Genomic DNA, 15,009 nt, shown 5'->3' with positions numbered 1-15,009 from the left:
ATAAAAAATTAGAATGTGAACAAATGAAACAAAAGGTAGACGATGTATTTATAAATATTATTTTATTTTAATATGTTGTTAACCCTATAGAGACTACGTTGGCTTGGGGAAAGACGCTGATGACGAAAGATAACAAAATACAGTTTTCCTTCATGTGGATCTAGATTTCGTTGTATTGTTCGCAAAATGTTAAGATTGGTATTTACTACTATTCCCTTTAATATGTATATAAATTAATATGTATATAAACTTTTTACAGACGGCGTTCACAACAATGAAGGGAGGTTCATAAAATAAAGGCAATTTTTTCTTCTTTCTTTTAAAAAAATGTAATTAAAAAAATTAATATTTTATATCAATATGTTACATGTTTTATTAGCAACTTAATCCAATAAAATAAAATATTTTTTATTAATGCAAAAAAAATTTAATCAAATCCTTTTATTAAATTGGTAAAAATGTTATTTGAGAGAAGAGCCACCTTTCAAATAAATTGTTGTATTGAGTTAATAACTGCTTTAATCGGATTTTTGAGCCAAATTACAAAATTGTTAATCAATAACACAAATTCGTTTATAGGTCCGATTTCATCGAATTTTTTATTTGAATGAACAAATTTCTTTATTGAACCATGTTTTTCACTTTTTCTGTGCACAATAGTTGTGAAAAACAAAAGGAAGAGAGGAAGGCCAAAACTTGTAAAAACTGGTGGTGCTAGAGAACAAAGAAATCTTTATTGAACGGAAGCTGGTCCTGAAATGTTAAATTCGATTATTGAAAATCCAATCACAATTGCTCATGCACTAAATTCGGAAATTGTTGAAATGTGGCAACATGCCATGTAAATAGAATACGGCAATTTAATAAAAAACAAGACATGGCAGCTTGTACCGAGACCTGTGAACAAAAACATTATCGGCAGCACATAGGTATTCACCGTCAAACAAAGGCCTAACAGATCCAGAAATTTAAGGCGCAACTGGTGGCTCATGAATGTATATAATGTCGATTACCAAGAAACCTTTGCACCTGTGGTACGGCATTCGGTAATACAATGGCTTTGGTTTTAGCTGCTAAATATAAATTGTTTGTAAACCATATAGATATTGCTTCAGCCTACTTGAATGGAACCGTCGAAAATGGCGTATATATGAGCCAATCGCCTATAGTTGAATGAAGAGGAAAAATTTTGTTTGCAAGTTAAATAAAGCCTTATACGGCTTAAAACAAGCCGGAAGAGAATGGAACTATGTATTAAAGATTTATTAATCCGAAATGGTTTCCAGGGATGTAAATCTGTGACTTGTCTTTACACTCGAAGAAAAAACAATTGTTTAAGCTTTAGTGCAATTCATGCTGACAATTTGTTGCTGGCATGGTCAAGTGATACGGAAATAAAAGGCTTGTGGAGAATCTAAATAAACATGTCGAGGCTATTGATCGAGGACCCATATCATTCTACTTGGGAATTGAAATAGAGAGAAAAGGCTTAACTAGGGTTATAACCATCAATTAAAATAGATATTCCGAAGAATTCGCCGATTCCCATCTCCTCAAAGGATTTTTGCAGTCTTACCGTTATTTCACAGTGTTACATTCGCGTTCGTCGACCAAACCAAACCCCATATCTCTACATCCTGCAGCATAGTATTATGGTCAGAAAGTCGAAAACAGATCTCAGTCCCTGGGTTCTTAATTTAGACCCCAGCCACACTCTGTCCTTTAGCTTTGATCCATCTATTGAGCATGATCTCCCAGATGGAAATACCAGAGGTCCGTCAATGTAAGACTGTGCCTTTGGCAGCAGTGTCTCGCACTCACACTCGACCTCAAGTGTCATCGCTGGTATCCGATTGGAAACCTTTCCTAATCCCTCCGGGTCTCCTATCGTCGCTTCGATTATTATCAATTCTTCGATTTTATCAATTCTCCTATCGCACTAAATATGTATGTCCATTGTCAGTGCCCAGCATCTGTAAGCTTTCTCAGTATGCTCCTAAATGTGACACTTCCTATTAAGTTTACAGTCTAAGATCACTCCTACTTATTTGAACTTGTCCGATATCGAAGTTGTTCTATTGGGGAAAGGTGATACGTTAAATTCGCCCACCTTCGTCTTCCACGTGAAGAGGAAGATTTCAGTCTTCTTTGGGTTTACATTGGGACCACTACGTCTAGCTTAATCGTATGCCCGAAATTTGATACGAATTGTTTAATAACCCATCTTAAAACATACGCTGAGTTCCACAAAAATTGGTTCAAAATTGGATATAGCTCCCACATTGTACTTTAGGGTAGGTGTAGGGTATTATACAGTCGAAACCGCCATACTTTTGCCTTTCCTTACTGTTTTTTATACCATCCACCACCACTGTGGTACAGGGTATTATAACTTTGTGCATTTGTTTGCAACGCTTAGAAGGAGAAGAGCTAGACCCATTGATAAGTATACCGATCAGCGTAGAATAACTTCCGGATACAATTTAGCTATGTCCGTCTGTCTGTCCATGTATTCTTGTGATCAAGTTACAGGTCGCATTTACTGTCCGATTGTCATAAAATTTTGCACAAGTCTCTTTTTTGGCTTAATGACTTTGAACGAAATCGGTTCAGATTAAGATATAGCTCCCATATATATCTTTCATACGATATGGCGTTTTAAGGCTGTAGAAGCCACAATTTTGGTCCGATCTTTACAAAATTAGGTGTTTCTTAACAAGGTTTAGTACGAGGTGTTTTATTTGACGTCTTAATACGTGTGCAAAATTTCATAAAATTCGGTTTAGATTTAGATATAGGTCTCTGATATATTTTTCATGCGAAATAGACTTTAGCCTGTAAAAACCATAATTAACGTCCGATTTAGCATGAGACGTTTTATTTGACGTTCCAATACGTGTACAAAAACTCATTTAAATCGGTCCTAATTTAGATGTAGCTCCAATGTATATATTTTATATGGACTTTTGGACAGTAAAGCCACAATTTTGGACACATCTCTAAAATATAGGACGTGAGATGTTCTATTTGACGTCCCAGTATGTGTCATCAATATTGGCACAGGTTTCGATATAACTCCCATATAATCTTTTATCCGATATGGCCTTTTAAGGATGTAGAAATCCAAATTTGTTGTCCTATCGTAGGAACATTTTACAAGGTTTTTTTCGATATTTCAATTGGAATCCAAATTAAAGTATGATTAGATTTCGAGACAAGTACTATATATAACAAGCGAAAGCGTGCTGAGTTCGGCCGGGCTGAAACGTGTATACCCTCCACCATAGATCGCATGTGACGAGTTCTTTTCCCGATATCTGTTTTTATGCACACAAAGGATAAAAGAAAAGAATTGCTATAACATTGGAACTATATTAAGTTATGGTCCGATTCGGAACATAATTTAATTGAATGTTGGAGACCCTTTAGGGGCTCAATAAGTAAAATAGAGAGATCGGTTTATATGGGAGCCGTATCAAGCTATATACCGATTCGGACCATATTTAGCACGTATGTTGAAGGTCATGGGGGAAGCTGTTGTAAATTTCAGCCATATTGGATAATAACTACGCCCTCTGGAGGATTAAGACACCAAGATCTCAGATCAGTTTATATGACAGCTATATCAGGTTATGAACCGATTTCAACCATACTCACCACAGTTGCTGGAATTCATAATAAAACACCGCATGCAAAATGTCAGCCAAATCGGATAAGAATTGTGCCCTCTAGAGGCTCAAGAAGTCAAGACTCAAGATCGGTTTATAGGGCAGCTATATCAAAACATGGACCGATATGGCCCATTTACAATACCAACCGACCTACACTAACAAGAAGTATTTGTGCAAAATTTCAAGCGGCTAGCTTTACTCCTTCGGAAGTTAGCGTGCTTTCGACAGACAGATGGACATGGCTTGATCGACTTAAAATGTCATGAGGATCAAAAATATATATACTTTATGGGGCCTTTGACGAATATTTCGAGGAGTTACAAACTGAATGACGAAATTAGTATACCCCCACCCTATGGTGGAGGGTAAAACAATTATTACGTACATCAGGTGGTTTGGGGTGTTATATAGTCGGCGCCGCCCGACTTTTGCCTTTTCTTAATGGTTCCAATAAAATTTATTACTCTGATCCTCTCATTTTAAAGGGTCTCATATTAGAGGTAACTGAGCCCTAAGAACCTTAAGAACAACTCGAAGAACCAATTTAAGTTACACAAATCATACCCGGTTTTACTTAATTCAATATAAGCCTATATGGGTTCTTGACTTCTTGAGCATTTAGAGTGTGCAGTTATTATCTGATTAAGCTTATTCTAATTTAGCATGAAGTGCTTTGTTTCATCTTTAAACAACAATGCCAAGCATGGTTTAAATTGGTTTATATCCTGATACAGCTCCCATTTAAACCGATCTCCCGAATCTTATCCACTATGGTCTCCAACATCCAAACCAAGTATGGCCTGAATCGGTCCATAACCAGATATAGCTTTTATAGCATGACAATTTGGATCCATCAGACTTTGTTTGTCTATTAAGAGATGCCGGGAAAAGAACTTGACAAATGCGATCCATTGTGGAGGGTATATAAAGTTTGGCTCGGCCGACCTTGTCACTCTTTTACTTGTTTCTTATTTCGTTTCCTACATCACATCTACTACATCTTACCTTACTTGAGCTAGAATTTTTCTAATAAAGCACTATTTTTGAGTATATTCTTACACATTTGTTGCAAATGGGAAAATTGGTTCTGACGGAAAACGGAGATATCATGTTTTGAAAATCATATCTGGCACACGCTGACGACCATCAAGTTGAAGAAGTCTGCTCTCAAACGGAGAATAATAATGTCCAGTAGGTGCTACTTTCTGAAGCTTTGGAGTGGCTGCTCACCAGTGAATCTGCTTCTTTTTGCATTTTTCTATGCGTGAATTATTAATTTGTTAAGTAATTTAATTTGTTGACCATCTTCATGGTTCAGAGTATGTTGAAATATGTACGTGGTGTATTACAACATCCATTAGGATTTTGCGATTTTACTATTTGTGGTTGAATTTAATTCGAAATGATAAAACTCGCGATTTTCGCCGCACTTTGAATTCTGTACACGTTATTCTATTGCATTTAGATTCTGTTCCACTTCATTGACTGTTTTTGGTTCATGACTGTGGAACAATACAAGAACCGATGCAAAACCATGTGTGGTTTTTGCAGGACAGCTTAATATGCCTTCGGCAATTAAATCTGTCAAGTCGTGGTCCTCATATTTTTCCCATTTCATTTGTGGTTTGTTTATTTTGCACAGATTATATTCTGTTTGCTTTGCTTTATTCTTTTCACATTGGTTTCCTTCATGTTTGGGTTCTCTGCTCCAAGAACGTGACTTTCAGTGACAGTACAAATATGTGGAAAGCATCCTTCTTTGTTTTATTTCAAACTAATTAAATCCCTGCTAGGGCTGTGTTTGTTTGAAAACTTGCTGTCGCCAAAATTTATTTTACACTTCAGTTCAATGAGGTCACATTGAATTGTTTAAGTCAACTCTATAACCTTAAAATTGCAACGTAGATACACCCAGAGAAATCATTGGTTGGAATTCGATTATAAGAACAACAATTAAAAAATGTGAAAGCAATTTGAATTGTTTCAATTTGCTATCTCAACTACCATACAAAAAAAGGTAAAAAAAAGATTTTACTAACCGACACATCAGTTCCATTAATCATTTCCATAAAAAATAAATATGGTTTGCTTCTGCCAATTGTATCAACAAAGTTTTATTTTCCGCGGTACCATCAAAGAGTTAGCACAACACACTTAAGGAAGTTGTGCTAACTACCCAACCGGTAGTTGTACTTACTACACTACCGGATTTGTACTAAACCCTTACCTGTAGTTGTGCTAACTACCCTACAATCAGTTAGTAATGCACACAAAATCCTCACATGCCACTGAAAGATTCGGAAACCCAGGTTCGAATCTACAGGCAGCCCAACATTTTTTTTTGTTATTTTTCTTATTTTAGAACATTCGTTTTCAAAAATATGTATTTCTTATTAAATCTGTTTTTTTAAATAGTGGTTCCAACATTTTTATACCCTCCACCATAAGATGGGGGGTATACTAATTTCGTCATTCTGTTTGTAACTACTCGAAATATTCGTCTGAGACCCCATAAAGTATATATATTCTTGATCGTCGTGACATTTTATGTCGATCTAGCCATGTCCGTCCGTCTGTCCGTCCGTCCGTCCGTCCGTCCGTCCGTCCGTCCGTCTGTCTGTCGAAAGCACGCTAACTTCCGAAGGAGTAAAGCTAGCCGCTTGAAATTTTGCACAAATACTTCTTATTAGCGTAGGTCGGTTGGTATTGTAAATGGGCCATATCGGTCAATGTTTTGATATAGCTGCCATATAAACCGATCTTGTGTCTTGACTTCTTGAGCCTCTAGAGTGCGCAATTATTATCCGATTGGAATGAAATTTTGCACGACGTGTTTTGTTATGATATCCAACAACTGTGCCGAGTATGGTTCAAATCGGTCCATAACCTGATATAGCTGCCATATAAACCGATCTTGGGTCTTGACTTCTTGAGCCTCTAGAGTGCGCAATTCTTATCCGATTGGCATGAAATTTTGCACGACGTGTTTTGTTATTATATCGAACAACTGTGCCAAGTATGGTTCAAATCGGCCCATAACCTGATATAGCTGCCATATAAACCGATCTTGGGTCTTGACTTCTTGAGCCTCTAGAGGGCGCAATTCTTATCCGAATGGAATGAAATTTTGCACGACGTGTTTTGTTATGATACCCAACAACCGTGCCAAGTATGGTTTACATCGGTCCATAACCTGATATAGCTGCCATATAAACCGATCTTGGGTCTTGACTTCTTGAGCCTCTAGAGGGCACAATTCTTATCCGATTTGAATGAATTTTTGCACGAAGTATTTCGTTATGATATCCAACAACTGTGCCAAGTATGGTTGAAATCGGTCCATAACCTGATATAGCTGTCATATAAACAGATCTGGGGATTTGACTTCTTGAGCTTTTAGAGTGCGCAATTCCTATCCGATTTGGCTGAAATTTTGCATGACTTATTTTATTTTTACTTTTAACAACTGTGTCAAATAAGGTTCAAATCGGTTCATAACCTGATATAGCTGCCATATAAACCGATCTGGGATCTTGTTTTTTAGTAAATTTGGTGTAAAGGCGACACATATTGTTTGGTGCATTTTTTTGCATGTGTTTAGGGCTCATATTAAGTACAAAACAAGTAAAAATCGTTAAGTTCGGCCGGGCCAAATTTTGGATACCCACCACCTCGGATATATATGTAAACCACCTTTCAACAAAATTCGGTGAAAATTTCATACCTTATGTCCCATAACATGTATATCGAAATATGTTCCAATTTGGACCAAATACTAATAAGTAAAGGTCATTGTTCAATTCTACATAACAAAATAGTGATCTCTTTAGTAGCTATATCTAAAAATAAACCGATCTGAACCACGGATGTCGAAAAGCCTAACACAAGCCACTGTGTCAAATTTTAGTGAAATTGCAGTATAAATGCGCCTTTTATGGGTGCAAGACCTTAAATTGAGGGATCGGTCTATATAGCAGCTATATCCAAATCTGGACCGTTCTGGGTCAAACTGAAGAAGGGTGTCGAAGGGACTAACACAACACACTGTCCCAAACATCGACATCGGACAATGAATGCGGCTTTTATGGGCCAAAAACCTTAAATCGAGAGATCGGTCTATATGGCAACTATATCCAAATCTGACCCAATCTGTGCCATATTACAAAACTATTTTGAGGGGCTTATCAAAACTCACTGTCCCAAATTGTAGCGATATCGGACAATAAATGCACCTTTGATGGGCCCTGGACCTTAAATCGAGAGATCGGTCTATATGGCAGCTATATTCAAATCTGGACCAATCTAGGCCAAATTGAATTGAATAGGGATGTCGAAGGGCCTAAGACAACTCACTGTCCCAAATTTTGGTGCGCCTTTTATGGGCATAAGACCTTAAATCGAGAAATCGGTCTATATGGCACCTATATCCAAATCTGGACCAAATTGAAGAAAGATATCAAATTGCCTTACACAACTCACTGTCCCAAATTTCAGCAAAATTTGATAATAAATGTGGCTTTTATGGGCCTAAGACCTAAAATCGGCTGATCGGTCTTTATGGGGGCTATATGAAGATATAGTCCGATATAGCCCATCTTCAAACTTAACCTGCTTATGGACAAAAAAATAATCTGTGCAAAGTTTCTGCTCAATATCTCTATTTTTATTTAAAGACTATAGCGTGATTTCTACAGACAGACGGACGGATATGTCTAGATCGTCTAAGATTTTTACGCTGATCAAGAATATATATACTTTATAGGGTCGGAAATGGACATTTTGATGTGTTGCAAACGGAATGACAAAATGAATATACCGCCATCCTTCGGTGGTGGGTATAAAGATGGTACAATATGCTAGGCAGGCCAGTAAAATGTCTAGACACGCCCTATAAGAGGCCTTCTAAGGACATGATGGTGCCTCTTAGATTTTATCCATATATTAATTTGTGTGTTTAGTTATTTGTATATACATATGCACATGTAATTCATAAAATATTGAGCAAGCAATTTCCTCACCCGGCAATTAAGCACATAATGAAATAGACTTTTTTCCCAATGCTAAGACGTCTTACTTATTTTTGGTCTAATCGCAATTTTGTTTTGGCCCTCAAGGGCAAACAACAAACTTTACTGCCCACACATTACAAAAAATAGAAAAACGTATCTACAATGGGCCTCCTTTCACATGGCTGTATACAGTGGGATGTATTGACTCTTAAGAGAAAAACTCAACACCAATAGGAGGGCATGTACCTATCACTGCTTAAAAACAAGTAAAAGGACGTTAAGTTCGGCCAGGCCGAACTTTGGATACCCACCACCTCGGGTATATATGTAAACCACCTTTCGTCAAAATCCGGTGAAAAATGTATACCTTATGCCCCATAGCAGCTATATCGAAATATGTTCCGATTTGGGCAAAATACTAATAAGTACAAGTCATTGTTCAATTGTGTATAGCATAATGGACACGGATGTCTAAAAGCCTAACATAAGTCACTATGACAACTTTCAGTGAAATCGGATTATAAGTGCGCCTTTTATGGGGCGATGACTATAACTCGAAATATCGGTCTATAAGGCAGCTATATTCGAATCTGGTCCGATCTGGGACAAATTGAAGAAGGATATCGAAGGGCCTAACACAACTCACTGTCCCAAATTTCGTCGACATCGGACAATAAAAGGGCCTTTTATTGACCGAAAACATTGAATCGAGAGATCGGTCTGTATGGCAGCTATATCCAAGTCTGGACCGATCTAAGCCAAATTGACAAAGAATATCGAAGGGCATAACACAACTCACTATCCCAAATATTGGCAAAATCGGACAATAAATGCGCCTTTTATAGGTGCAATACCTTAAATCGAGAGATCGGTCTATATGGCAGCTATATCTAAATCTAAATCTGTACTGATCTGAGCCAAATTGAATACGAATATTGGTTGGCCAAACATAACTCACTGTCACAAATTTCAGCAAAATCGGATAATAAATGTGGCTTTTATGGACTTAAAACCCTAAATCGGAGAATCGGTCTATATGGCAGCTATATCAAAATCTTAACCGATCTGAGCCAAATTGACGAAAGTTGTCGAGGGGCCTAACACAACTCACTGTCCCAAATTCAGCAAAATCGGATAATAAATGTGGCTTTTATGGGCCTTAGACCCTAAATCGGCGGATCGGTCTATATGGGAGCTATATCAAGATATAGTCCGATATAGCCCATCTTCGAACTTAACCTGCTTATGGACAAAAAAAGAATCTGTGCAAAGTTTCAGTTCAATATCTCTATTTTTAAAGACTATAGCGTGATTTCAACAGACAGACGGACGGACATGTCTAGATCGTCTTAGATTTTTACGCTGTTCAAGAATATATATACTTTATAGGGTCAGGCAATGGATATTTCGATGTGTTGCAAACGGAATGACAAAATGAATATACCGCCATCCTTCGGTGGTGGGTATAATAAGGGATACAAGAGAATCTGAATGGTTTTTTCTACATTTCCAGACCACAAATGCATAGCGCACATTGCCTTTATCCATTGGCATTTCTTCTGCTTTCCTGTGTACGATATGGTAAAGGATATTTTATGTTAAGTAGTAATAGGTAATTTGTCGAAGCGTAAATCAAGCAAACACTCGAATTGGCATCATATTTTCAAATCTTATGTTGGAATCGAAAAATTGTTTTTTTTTTTTTGCCATTTACTTTTTAAAAATAACTTCGTGTATAGTTGCCCGTGGCTACTGTAAAATGGTCCATTCATTTGATCCAAATAAAGACCAAATCCGTTGACGATAGCATATCTTTCACGGTAATCTTTGAAGAAAAGTGGGTAATCTTTGAAGAAAAGTGTACCGATGATAACACCAGGCACACTTGTACGGCGGGTGGCTGTTCTTCTCCCCAGATCCGTCAGTTTACTTGTTTACGCATCCGTTTAGTCAAAAATGAGCCAAATGCGATCAGTTCTTCCGTATAGCGATTTCTGCAACCATACGCTAGGCTGCTAAGAAGCCCATTGGACTTAAGATACGTGAAAAAAAATCTCTGCAGTGGTTATCCCCTTGCTAATTTGTCCTCTATTTACAATTGGAGTTTATTATATACTAGCGAAGTCTACTCCCAAAAATCTTTCATTTGAGCCCCATATTGATATGAACGTCTTGGGGGAGTTTTGGGGCTGGAGCGGCCCGATAGGTACTTAGACTCAAAATTTAATACTGTATTGTACTCGCCAATACCTTTCATTTGATACCAATATTGTCCCGATCGGTCCACTTTTAATTTTGGGATGTGTTTTTGGCAGAAGGGGGAAGGTCCATCCCCCTTCCGATAGCGAAAATTTATATAGCCTTTGTTTCTTTCCAGACCCACTCACACAATATGCGAAAATTTCCAGAAATCGGTTCTGCCGTTTTTCAGTCTATACGGAACAAACAAATCGTATCCCATATATCCGTGATTGGCTAATGTGCCCTTTTGGGCGTTTTTGTGAGGGTGGGGTAACCCCCCATACTTCACATGAATTTATATGCCCGATTCGTTATCTACTCCCGTATACTTTTCATTTGATACCCATATTGTCCTTATCGGTCCACTTTTGTTTTGGAAGATGTTTTTGGAATAACGGTGGAGGGTGCGCCCCCTTCCGTTATCAATAAATTATAAAGGCTATTCCTACTTCTTGACCATATTCGTAATCTACTCCCAAATACCTCCATTTTGAGTCCCATATTGCCATGATCGTCAAATAAACCTATTTTAAGGGGTTTTGGGGCTGGGGCGACACACCCAACTTTTATTATGAAATTCGTACTCTACTCTTAGATATCGTTCTTTTGAAACCCATATTTTAGGGTTAGGGGTGGGTCCGACCCCCTCCCGATATCAAAATTTATATAACCTATTTTTCCTTCCAGACCAACGTACACAATCAAGTAATCGGTTCAGCCGGTTTTGAGTCTAAACGGAACAAACAAAAAAACACAAATTGAATTTTATATATAAGATATTATAAGAAACAAGTAAAAGCGTGCTAAGTTCGGCCGGGCCGAGTCTTATATACCCTCCACCATGGATCGCATTTTTCGAGTTCTTTTCCCGGCATCTCTTCTTAGGCAAAAAAGGATATAAGAAAAGAGTTGCTCTGCTATTAAAACGATATCAAGATATGGTCCGGTTCGGACCACAATTAAATTATATGTTGGAGACCTGTGTAAAATTTCAGCCACTTCGTATAAGAATTGCGCCCATTTGGGCTCACGAAGTAAAATAGAGAGAACGATTTATATGGGATCTGTATCGGGCTATAGACCGATTCAGACCATAATAAACACGTTTGTTGATGGTCATGAGAGGATCCGTCGTACAAAATTTCAGGCATATCGGATAATAATTGCGACCTCTAGGGGTCAAGAAGTCAAGATCCCAGATCGGTTTATATGGCAGCTATATCAGGCTATGAACCGATTTGAACCTTATTTGACACAGTTGTCGGTTTATATGGCAGCTATATCAGGTTATGGGCCGATTTGAACCATACTTGGCACAGTTGTTGGATATAATAACGAAACACGTCGTGCAAAATTTCATTCCAATCGGATAAGAATTGCGCACGCTAGAGGCTCAAGAAGTCAAGACCCAAGATCGGTTTATATGGCAGCTATATCAGGTTATGGACCGATTTGAACCATTATTGGCACAGTTGTTGGATATCATAACAAAATACGTCGTGCAAAATTTCATTCCAATCGGATAATAATTGCGCACTCTAGAGGCTCAAGAAGTCAAGACACAAGATCGGTTTATATGGCAGCTATATCAAAACATGGACCGATATGGCCCATTTACAATACCAACCGACCTACACTAACAAGAAGTATTTGTGCAAAATTTCAAGCGGCTAGCTTTAGCGTGCTTTCGACAGACAGACGGACGGACGTATGGACGGACAGACGGACGGACATGGCTAGATCGACATAAAATGTCGCGACGATCAAGAATATATATACTTTATGGGGTCTCAGACGAATATTTCGAGTAGGTACAAACAGAATGACGAAATTAGTATACCCCCCATCTTATGGTGGAGGGTAGCAGAGCAACTCTTTTCTTATATCCTTTTTTGCCTAAGAAGAGATGCCGGGAAAAGAACTCGACAAATGCGATCCATGGTGGAGGGTATATAAGATTCGGCCAGGCCGAACTTAGCACGCTTTTACTTGTTTTAATTTTAATTTAATTGAGAAACATATTGCGGTGCAGTAACGGTTATCGCCCCGTTTAACCATTAAGAAAATGATGTTGATCGGCTACAGAATGAGTGAAAGACTGCCAAGCATGACATCATGAGATCAAATCTCCCCTTGACTTCCAACAAATCTTGTTAAATTAAATTTAGAGCGTAATAAGCCGAGAGAGAAAAACCCGGGGGAGAGCAGCAAACAAGAATAGCAGCAGCGCACCCAAACGACGATGAGCGCTTAAAGCTATATTATACACATACTATAACAGCAGAAAGTCTGCTGAAAATTGGAAAGCGGTAATTTTTTCTAAAATAGCAAACATTTCCTGCTGTTTTCAAATGGTAAAAAGTCCGAAAAGCTTAAAAAATGTGATAAACATTTCAAAAATTTGTATATTCTATCATATCTTTAAATTTTTCAAGCATATAATGTGATTTTTTTCCAATTTGCAAATTTTTTAACGAATTTAAATAACAGCAGACAAAATAACTACTACTATCATATTTATGCTTTTAAATATAATATTAACGCATAAAATGAGCCATTTTGTGTTATAAATAGATAGCAAATGCCTTAATTGTTGTTAAGAAGTTCGATTATTTTGTATGGATTCATTCAAAAGTTTAAAATATTTAATTTAATATCAGCAGACAGTGTCTGCTGATATCAGCAGACCAATTTTTCTGCTAGACAATAACCTAAACAACAGCTTTGGTTATCACAACAGCAAAGTTGCGGTTGGCAAAAAGATTGGTTGAAGCAACAAATCTGTTTTCTGTGTCTGTATGGTTCATATCAAATTGAACGTGAAACAAGTAAAAAGGCATTAAGTTCGGCCTGGCCGAACTTTAGGTACTCACAACCTCGGGTATATATGTAAACCACCATTCATCAAAATACGGTGGAAATTGTATACCTTATGTCCTGTAGCAGTTATATCGAAATATGTTCCGATTTGGACCAAATACTAATAAGTACAAGTCAATGTTCAATTATGTATAATAAAATATTGGTCTTTTTAGTAGCTATATCCAAAAATAGACCGATCTGAACCATATACGGATGTCGAAAAGTCTAACATAAGTCAATGTGTCAAACCCAAAACCGAGAGATCGGTCTATATGGCATCTATATCCAAATCTTCACCGATCTGTGCCATAATGCAGAACTATGTCAAGGGTTTAACATAACTCAATGTGCCAAATTTCGGCGACATCGGACAATTAATGCGCCTTTTATGGGCCTAAGACCCTAAATCGGAGGATCGGTCTATACAACAGCTATATCCAAATCTGGACCGATCTAGGTCAAATTGACGAAGGATGTCGAGGGGCCTAACACAACTCACTGTCCCAAATTTCAGCAAAATCTGATAATATATGTGGCTTTTATGGGCCTAAGACCCTAAATCGGCGGATCGGTCTATATGGCAGCTATTTCCAAATCTGCGCCGATCTGGGCCAAATTGACGAAGGATGTCGAAGGACCTTACAAAACTCACTGTCACAAATTTCAGCAAAATCTGATAATAAATGTGGCTTTTATGGGCCTAAGACCCTAAATTGGCAGATCGGTCTATATGGGGGCTATATCAGGATATAATCCGATATAGCCCATCTTCGAACTTAGTCTGCTTATGGATAAAAAAGAATCTGTGCAAAATTTCAGCTCAATATCTCTATTTTTGAAGACTGAAGCTTATTTTCAACAGACAGGCCGACGGACATGTCTAGATCGTCTTAGATTTTTACGGTCATCAAGAATATATATACTTTATAGGGTCGGAAGTGGATATTTCGATTTGTTGCAAACGGAATGACAAAATGAATATAACCCCTTCCGTCGGTGGTGGATATAAAAAATTTCGGAGGAATAACACAGCATTGGACAACGCCATCTTTTAAAAAATTTAAACAACTTGGACTGGGAGAGATATGAATTTTCGCAAGGATGTCTACATACGAGGGCTGCTATTTAAATTTCTGGCCTAATAATGAAAATGCAAATTTTTATCTTCAAAAATGGTTTTATTGTTTTTATACCCTCCACCATAGGATGGGGGCATACTAATTTCG

Source organism: Stomoxys calcitrans, chromosome 3 (genome assembly GCF_963082655.1).
Source record: "Stomoxys calcitrans chromosome 3, idStoCalc2.1, whole genome shotgun sequence".
Taxonomy (NCBI): Eukaryota; Metazoa; Arthropoda; class Insecta; order Diptera; family Muscidae; genus Stomoxys; species Stomoxys calcitrans.
Note: the sequence above shows the minus strand (reverse complement) of the source record.